This window comes from Bos javanicus, chromosome 23, assembly GCF_032452875.1.
Source record: "Bos javanicus breed banteng chromosome 23, ARS-OSU_banteng_1.0, whole genome shotgun sequence".
Lineage (NCBI taxonomy): Eukaryota > Metazoa > Chordata > Mammalia > Artiodactyla > Bovidae > Bos > Bos javanicus.
The window spans coordinates 30,722,935-30,731,538 of NC_083890.1; positions in this window are offsets into that span (position 1 = coordinate 30,722,935).

Here is an 8,604-nt window from a genome sequence, read left to right on the forward strand (position 1 = left end):
CCTGTTTTATTCATAGCCTTTTCTGTCACAGGCTTTAGAAGTTTAGCCATGTGGAAGGCCACTGTAAGCAGCATGATTGACATTATAAAGAAACGGAGCCTCTGACCTCAGGCAGCTTATGCTTACCTGGGGAGACCAGCAGGTCCAAGCCATTTACTGTCAGGGTTAAACACCCAAGTCTGGCACCACACTGTCCAGGTTCAGTACCTGCCTCTCCATCTGTGAGCTCTGTGACCTTGGGCAGTTTAATTAAATGTCCCTATGCTACAGTCTCCCTATCTATAAATTTAATAGGGGGTAAGAGTACCTTTCTCATAGGATACATGAGATTAATACAGATTTGTAAAGCACTGAAAATATAACTCAATAAATGTACACTGTGATTTACCTAAGAAACAATACCATCTAATGAATGTAGGTGGAATTTTAAGTATCCTGTTTGAACTAAATGGAATGTTAAATGCCTCTGCTGACAATCTCATTATACTTTTCTCCACCGTCAAAATGTTAATCAGAATTTCAAAAGAAAGGAACTATAAGTTCAACTTAAAAATATACCGTGCTAAGTATGTCTTCAAAGTTTGTTTTAAAAAAGTTAAGCCTATATATGTGTGTATATATATATGTAAAAAAATATATATGTGTACATATATTTGGTTTTCCTTAGAGCTTGGGGACCATAACAACAACAAAAACTAAAATTCCTTGACTGTTTCATTTGGAAACAGAACATTGGCTAAATGCAGACTATTTAAAATAGTGCTTTTTTTTTTTTTAGCCTTACTTCAGGGCATGCAGGATCTTAATTCCCTGACCAGGGATGGAACTTCATGCCCCCTACAGTAGAAGCACAGAGGCTTAAACACTGGACCACCAGGGAAGTCCCAGAACAGTGCTTATTGAATTTTAGAGTACCTACAAATCATCTGGAATCTTGTTAAAATAGATTCTAATTCAAAAGGTAATGGTGGAGCCCAGGAATCTGCATTTTCAACAAACTCCCAGTGATGCTGATGCTGCTGGTTCATGGAGCACATTTGAATATCAGGACCCCAGACAGTCCTGATGGTCCTTCTACAGCTAGAGGTGTCAGGCAAATCCATTTCCTTCTCATCCTCCCATTGCAACCCCTATGTCTGCATGCTCCCCACTGCCAGCCCCACCCTCAGAGGAGTGAGATGCCGTGAAGTGCAATGGGCAGGTGGCTGAGGTGGTTGGGAAACCAGGCGGCATTCTCTGCTCTGCACAGGCAGATTCATCACTTGGGAAGTCTAAGTGTTCCTGTAAATGTTTGCTTTAGGAAAAAGCCGCTGCTCCAGAGCTTCCACGATGCCTCCTCTCTCCCCTTCACATGAACTCCCAGGGTGAGGGGAAAGGAACTGTCCATGTTTTACAGGCACAGTGCGGATCTGCAGTCCTCCCTGCCCCTGCCCCCTGCAGCATCTCTGGACACAAGGCCAAGGACTCAGCGGCCTGTCCTTAGCTAGGGTGCTACTACAGACCACACTCACCCTCAACACAGACCTTCAGTTTGGTCCCTCTAAGATTCCAGCCCCAGGGCTCAGCCCTTTCCTATCTCACCTTTCCAGAAAGGCAAAGAAAAGCTCACAAAGGAGAAAGCAGCCATAAAAGAGAGGCCCAAGGCATAAAGGAGAATAGCACTGGGGAGGAGAGGAGAGATGGGAGGAAAGGGCCTGAAAGGGCAGGCCTGCGACCTAAGGAAACCAAAGGGAGAATTGGGGAATGTTGCTTTTTTGTTTTGTTTTGTTTTTTTCAGTGTTTCTCTTTCATCAGTCTAGTCCAAAGTGTTCTAGTCGTTGATAACACACTCTGGCATTCAGCCTTAAGACAGTGACATGAAGGATTTTCAGTGCCTGTGAGCATAGGAGCATCTAGAAAAGAAGGGAAGTTCAGGCAGTAAGCAGAGCACTCAGCCAGTCAGCAGCATCTGCTGAGCACCACTTTGGGCCAGTGGGCACTGTTGCAGGGACTTTGGACACATCAGGGAACCCTGCTTGAGAAAAACAACAAACAGTAAGTATAATAAATGAGGTTTCCCAGGTGGCGCAGTGGTAAAGGATACATCTGCCAGTGCAGGAGACAGAAGAGACACCAGTTCAATCCCTGGGTCTAGAAGTTCCCCTGGAGAAGGAGATGGCAACCCACTCCAGTATTCTTACCTGGAAAATTCCATGGACAGAAGAGCCTGGTGGGCAACAGTCTATGAGGTCATAAAGAGTCGGACACGACTAACGACTAAGCACAGCACATAATAAATAAATGACAGTGTAATAAAGGGTTTTGGAAACAAGACAATGGAGCAGGATAAAGGAGTGGGGTTTCATTATCTCGGGTGGTCAGGGAAGGCTTCACTGAGAAGGAGGCATTTGCGCTAAGATTTGGAGCAGGTGAGGGAGCTGGTGCTGCGTGGGAGGGTGACTCAGGAAGGGGTTGGGCTGGTGCAGAAGCCTTATGGTGTAGACTAAAAAGCTTTCCCCTGGGGTTTCACAGGTGCTCCTCACCATCCCCCTAGAAGAGGAAGACATGCTATTTACCATTCACATTCACTGTTGAGTGAGCTTGGTGACATAAAGTGATTGTCACCTCCCAAGCAGGCGAAGTTGAGCAAAGTATTTGGGACTGACTGACTGTTTAGTGCTCTTTCCTACTGCTGCTGCTGCTAAGTCGCCTCAGTCATGTCTGACTCTGCGATCCCATATATGGCAGCCCGCCAGGCTCCCCCGGCCCTGGGATTCTCCAGGCAAGAACACTGGAGTGGGTTGCCATTTCCTTCTCCAATGCATGAAAGTGAAAAATGAAAATGAAGTCGCTCAGTTGTGTCCGACTCTTTGCGACCCCATGGATGGCAGCCTACGAGGCTCCTCCATCCATGGGGTTTTTGCATCCAGAAACTTTGTCCTCCCCCAATCCCCCACAGCTGGGAAAGATTGAGGGCAGGAGAAGAGGGAGACAGGATGAGATGGTTGGATGGCATCACTAACTCAATGGACATGAGTTTAAGCAAACTCAGGGAGATAGTGAAAGACAGGGAAGCCTGGCGTGCTGCAGTTCATGGGGTCAAAAAGAATCAGTCACAGCATAGCGACTGAACAACAACAACCCACCCCAGCCCCCAGAAAGTTGTTCTCCCTTATCCAGAAAACGTAGGTGAAACCACTTAAGCAGGTGTCAAGTATTTTGTGTGACTAGCTCTGTCTTGAAAGCAATGGGAATGGGCATGGCGCAGATACCCTGGTGGTGCACAAGAGGAAGAAATGGATGGATTCCTGGAGGTCAGGAGATGCTAATGGTGGGGCGGGAGACCCAGGGAGTGATTACCTTATATTATTACATACCCAGTACGTGTTTGCATTCCAGTTCTTTATGTTAATATATATGGATGGACTCCTGGAGGTCAGGTGATGTTAATGATGACGGTGATAGGACGGGAGACACAGGGAGTGAGGGCAGCCAGGTGCAGGACCTCTGCAGGCGGCCAGAGCTGGATGGGAAGAGGAGCGGGGAAAGCTGAAGGGTGGGAGAAGGAGAGACACACTTGCTTCTTGGTGTCAGGGCGCTGCTGTGCTGTGGTTGGTTCCTGTCCACTGGTGTGGCTGTAGGTGAGTTACTTCACCTCTCTCTGCCCAAGTGGAAAGACATGAAGGGCATGTCTTTAAATGTTTGCTTAAATCAGGACCCCCATGATATCTGCCAAATGTGTTTGACTGATAGGTCTTGTCTCTTTCAATTAGATTTCCCCTTCATTTCTTTTTTCCTATTGCATCTTGTTTGCTGGGGCTCCCCAGGTGGTGCAATGGTAAGCACATCTTGCTTATCCATTCATCTATTAATGTACCTTCAGGTTTTCCATGTCCTGGCTATTGTAAATAGCACTGCAGTGAATGTTGGGGTGCATGTATCCTTTCAAACCATATTTTTTCTCCAGATATATGCCCAGGAGTGGGATTGAAGTATCATATGGTAGCTCTAGTTTTAGTTTCTTAAGCAATCTCCATACTGTTCTTCATAGTGGCTATACCAGTTTACATTGCCAACAACAGTGTGGAAAGGTTCCCCTTTCTCCACACCCTCTCCAGCATTTATTGTTTGTAGATTTTTTGATGATGGCCGTTCTGACTGGTGTGAGGTGATACCTCATTGTATTACCTGTGTTTCTCTAATAATTAGTGATGATGAACACTTCATGTGCCTTTTGGCCATATGTATGTCGTCTTTGGAGAAATGTCTGTCTAGATCTTCTGTCCATTTTTTGACTGGGTTGTTGTTATTGAGTTGCATGAACTGTTTGTTTATTTTGGAAATCATCCCTTATTGGTCACGTCATTTGCAACTATTCTCTTGCAGTCTATAAATTGTGTTTTGTTTAAATCATGATTGCTCGCTTCATCAAAATCCCCAGGGGTGAGCATCAGCCACGAAACAGAAATCACAGTGTTTTTGGTCACCTAGTCACAGAAGTGACATCCCCTCAACATTACTGTATATATTGGTTGTGTGTGCTTAGTTGCTCAGCCGTGTCTGCCTCTTTGTGACCCCATAGACTGTAGCCTGCCAGGCTCCTCTGTCCTTGGGGATTCCTCCAGGCAAGAACCCTGGAGTGGGTTACCATGCCTTCCTCCAGGGGATCTTCCCAACCCAGGGATCAAACCCAAGTCTCCTGCATTGCAAGCAGATTCTTTACCGTCTGAGCCACTAGGGAAGCCCATTCTGTTGGTTAGAAGCAAGCTATTTAGAGGTTGTGGGGATTATGTAAGGTTTTGAATACTGGGAACTGTGGTCACTGGAGGACATCTTAGAGCCTGCCTACTACACTTTCCTCCCAGGTTAAGACGTCTAGTTCTCAAGGACAGTGGGATGATAAAATTAACATATCACATCATTTATGCATTTAAATTTTTGATATTTAAGTGCATCCAGATTGGCTGTGCCAATTTACATTCCATATCCCTGCCAATATTTTATTAAACTTTTAAATACTTGCCAATCTGTTAGGTGTGTAATGGTATCTTGTTTTTATTTTTAATCTCCAAATATTAATGGAATTATGCCTCTTTTTATATGTTTATTGGTCATTTGCATTTCTTCCTTTGTGAGTTTTTGATTCATATCCTTTGTCCAGCCTCCTTTTGGGCTTTTTAACTTTTTTTTCCCCCAGGCTATACCATGTGGATTGTGGAAGGTCTCTGTTCCCTGACCAGGGATCAAACCTGGACCCTGAACAGTGAGAGCATGGAGTCCTAACCCCTGGACTGCCAGGGAATTCCCTAACTTTTCCTTACTGATGTGTAGAAATTCTTTATAGTATATCTATTAACCCTATAATTAATATGTGTTAAGTAATCCATATTAATATGTGTGTACATTTGTGTATATGTATACATGTACGTGTGTGTATATATATGTGTCATTAAAAAACTGGACTACGTCTGGAGCATAAGATACTGAATGGGAGTTCTGCTGAATCCCAGACTTCAGGTGGAGTGCACCTGCCACTAAATTATGGACTATCTGGAGAAGCAAGAGAAGTCCCAGTTGTGGTCATGCCAGTTCTGGAACAAAAAAGGGCTACATGAGTCAAAGTGGAAAAAAACAGCTTCATATAGAATCAGGAATCTAGCCTGCTAGGGAAGAGTCCCTCACAGCAGGAAGTCTGCAAACAGCACTTCTGCTACCAGGATTTCCTTGGGCCTGACTCTGACCATCTCTGGGAGATATAGGGGTAACAGAGACCCAACCTTCTCTCTCCCCAGGAGCAATGACTTCACCAAGATATAAGTTTAGGTCCTCACGTGTAAACTTTGGAGGAAGGTGATTGCCAGGGTTCTGTTCCAGCACTTAGGGAACTAGGTTCCTTCTAGCTTATTTCTCCATCACTTCCTGAGCAGGGACTGGTGTGTATAGCTAGCCTGGGCCAGTTCTGCCTTAGTCTTAGGACTAGAGTCCCTCACCATATCCCTTGGATCACTGATTGTTCTTAACTGTGGAGCCACTTTGAGGGTCATGAAAGAGTGTAGGCCAGGCTCAGAGAGGGTAATCTGCCCAAAGCAAAGACTTTCCAGTGCCACATTTATGCTGCTTTATAAATATTACTCACACTGTCTCTACCTCCTGCATAGCTGGTGCTGATTTGCTCTTCAGAACTCTCACTGTGGATGTGGTTCAGAGAAGGGCTTGGGGGGGCATGGTGGGGGTGGAGGGAGGCTGTGGTGGGCAGTCAGGCCACATCACAGTGTCTGTGTGTGTGCGTGTGTGCACACGTGTTCAGGCAGCCAGGCTACATCACTGTGTGTGTGTATGTGTGCACGCGTGTGCTCAGTCCCTCAGTCGTGTCAGGCTCTGCGACCCCATGGATTATAGCCTGCCAGACACCTCTGTCTATGGGATTTCCCAGGGAAGAATACTGGAGTGGTTTGCCATTTCACCCTCCAGGGGATCTTCCGGACCCAGGGATCGAACCTGTGTCTCCTGCATTGGTAAGCAAATTCTTTACGACTGCACCACCTGGGAAGCCCTTGATATCACAGAACTGTGATCTAAATGATAGTCAGGGAAGCCACGTAGAGAGCTACAGACAGACTCAAGAGAGATTAAGAGGTGGGTGGTAGGAAGGAATCACAGATGACATCTGTGGTCCCTGGGTGGGTACTGAAGTCATTTATGTATTTAATTATGGAGCCCTTGAGAAGAACACATTTGGAAGGGGGAGATAATAAATACAACCTTTGATAACTGCCAAGTAGAGGATGGACAGAGGGCTCTAAAGATCAAGATAGAAAGTGAAATAAGAGTTTATTCTGTAAGTAATTCCTGCCCACACTAGCAACCACTATCTGTACTAGTCATTTATCATTTATTTGTTCATTTATTGGCCATGTGGCACAGTGGGATTGAACCCATGGCCCCTGCATTGGAAACAGTCTTAACCATTGGACTGCCAGGGAAGTCCCTTATCATTTAATTGAAACCCACATTCTATTAATACTCTTGTAAGTGGGTATTTGTAGATACCAGTATTCTTGCCTGGGAAATTCCATGGACAGAGGATCCTGGAAGGCTACAGTCCATGGGGGTTGCAAAGAATTGGACACAGCTGAGTGGCTAACACTTTCACATAGATACCAGACATTCCACTGAAAGCAGGAGCCAATCCACCTTAGTGATGTATTTCACAAGGAATAACAGATTAAAGAAAATAACATTTGAGCATCTGAGTGTGGAGTAAATGAATCTGTTACTGTTATGCATGGCTTACACTTGCACCTCAGCATGTGGGTAATTTCACGCCTGTTGAAAGAATTCAAGTAGGACTACTTGCCATCCAGCCAGAATTGGGAAGGTACAGCTTAGGGTGAGAAGGGAATGCAATGTATGTCACACAGAAATGAGTGAGATCTGTCTAAATCATCAATACTAAACTTCAGCACTAAAGAGTCACAGTTCACATCATTCACTTCCCACCCCCGCCCCCGCCCCCTGCAAGTATTTCTCCTTTGGTTACCTGCTCTGATGACTTGAATCCCGGACTCATTTAATCTCCTTAGTAGTTTTCACCATAGGCTTTATGTTGACTTTACTGCTACCCTTGCCTTTCTTCTCATGATGATTCTATTGTTACCCTGATTTGCTCCTTATTTACTGTTTTCTTGACTCCTTTGGCTTCTGCTGCCAATTTCCACAGTCACAATAGGACACACTTTTCACTTCAGTCCTCAAAGACACTGCTTCACCTCCAGTTTTCCCTTTACAGAACACTCCTTCAACATCCCTGCCTACACACAATCGGAAGTGGGTATACCAATGCTCAGGTCATCAGCCTCTGACACCTGTTTTATTAAGATCTTCCTGACCTCATGGGCTCTGTCTTGATTTTCAGCTATGGATTCAGCGCCATCCTGTGGTTATTTTTATGTTCCATTATCATTTATCTCGATATTGAATATAGTTCCCCGTGCTACATACAGTAGGACATTGCTGTTAACCTGTTTCATATCTGCTGTCTGCATATCTGCTAATCCCAAACTCCTAATTTATCCCTCTCCCACTCTCTCCGCTTTGGTAACTATAAGTTTTCTGCATCAATGAGTCTGTTTTGTAAATAAGTTCATTTGTATCCTATTTTAGATTCCACATAAGTAATTTTGTGTTTCTCTGACCTACTTCACCTAGTATGATGATCTCTAGTTCTATCCATGTTGCTGCCAATGGAATTACTTCATTATTTTTTATGGCTGAGTAGTATTTCATTGTATATATGTAACACATCTTCTTTATCCATCCATTCAATGGACATTTAGTTGCTTCCATGGCTTGGCTACTGTAAATAGTGCTGCTATGAACACTGGGGTACATGTGTCTTTTTGAATTAGGGTTTTCTCTTGATATATGCCTAGGAGTGGGATTGCTGGATTATATTTTTAGCTTTTTAAGGAACCTCCATATTGTTCTCCATAGTGTGTATTCAGTTACATCTGACTCTTTGTGACCCCATGGACTGCAGCCCACCAGGCTCCTCTGTCCATGAAATTTTCCAGGCAGGAATACTGGAGTGGGTTGCCATTTCCTCCTCCAGGGGATTTTCCCAAT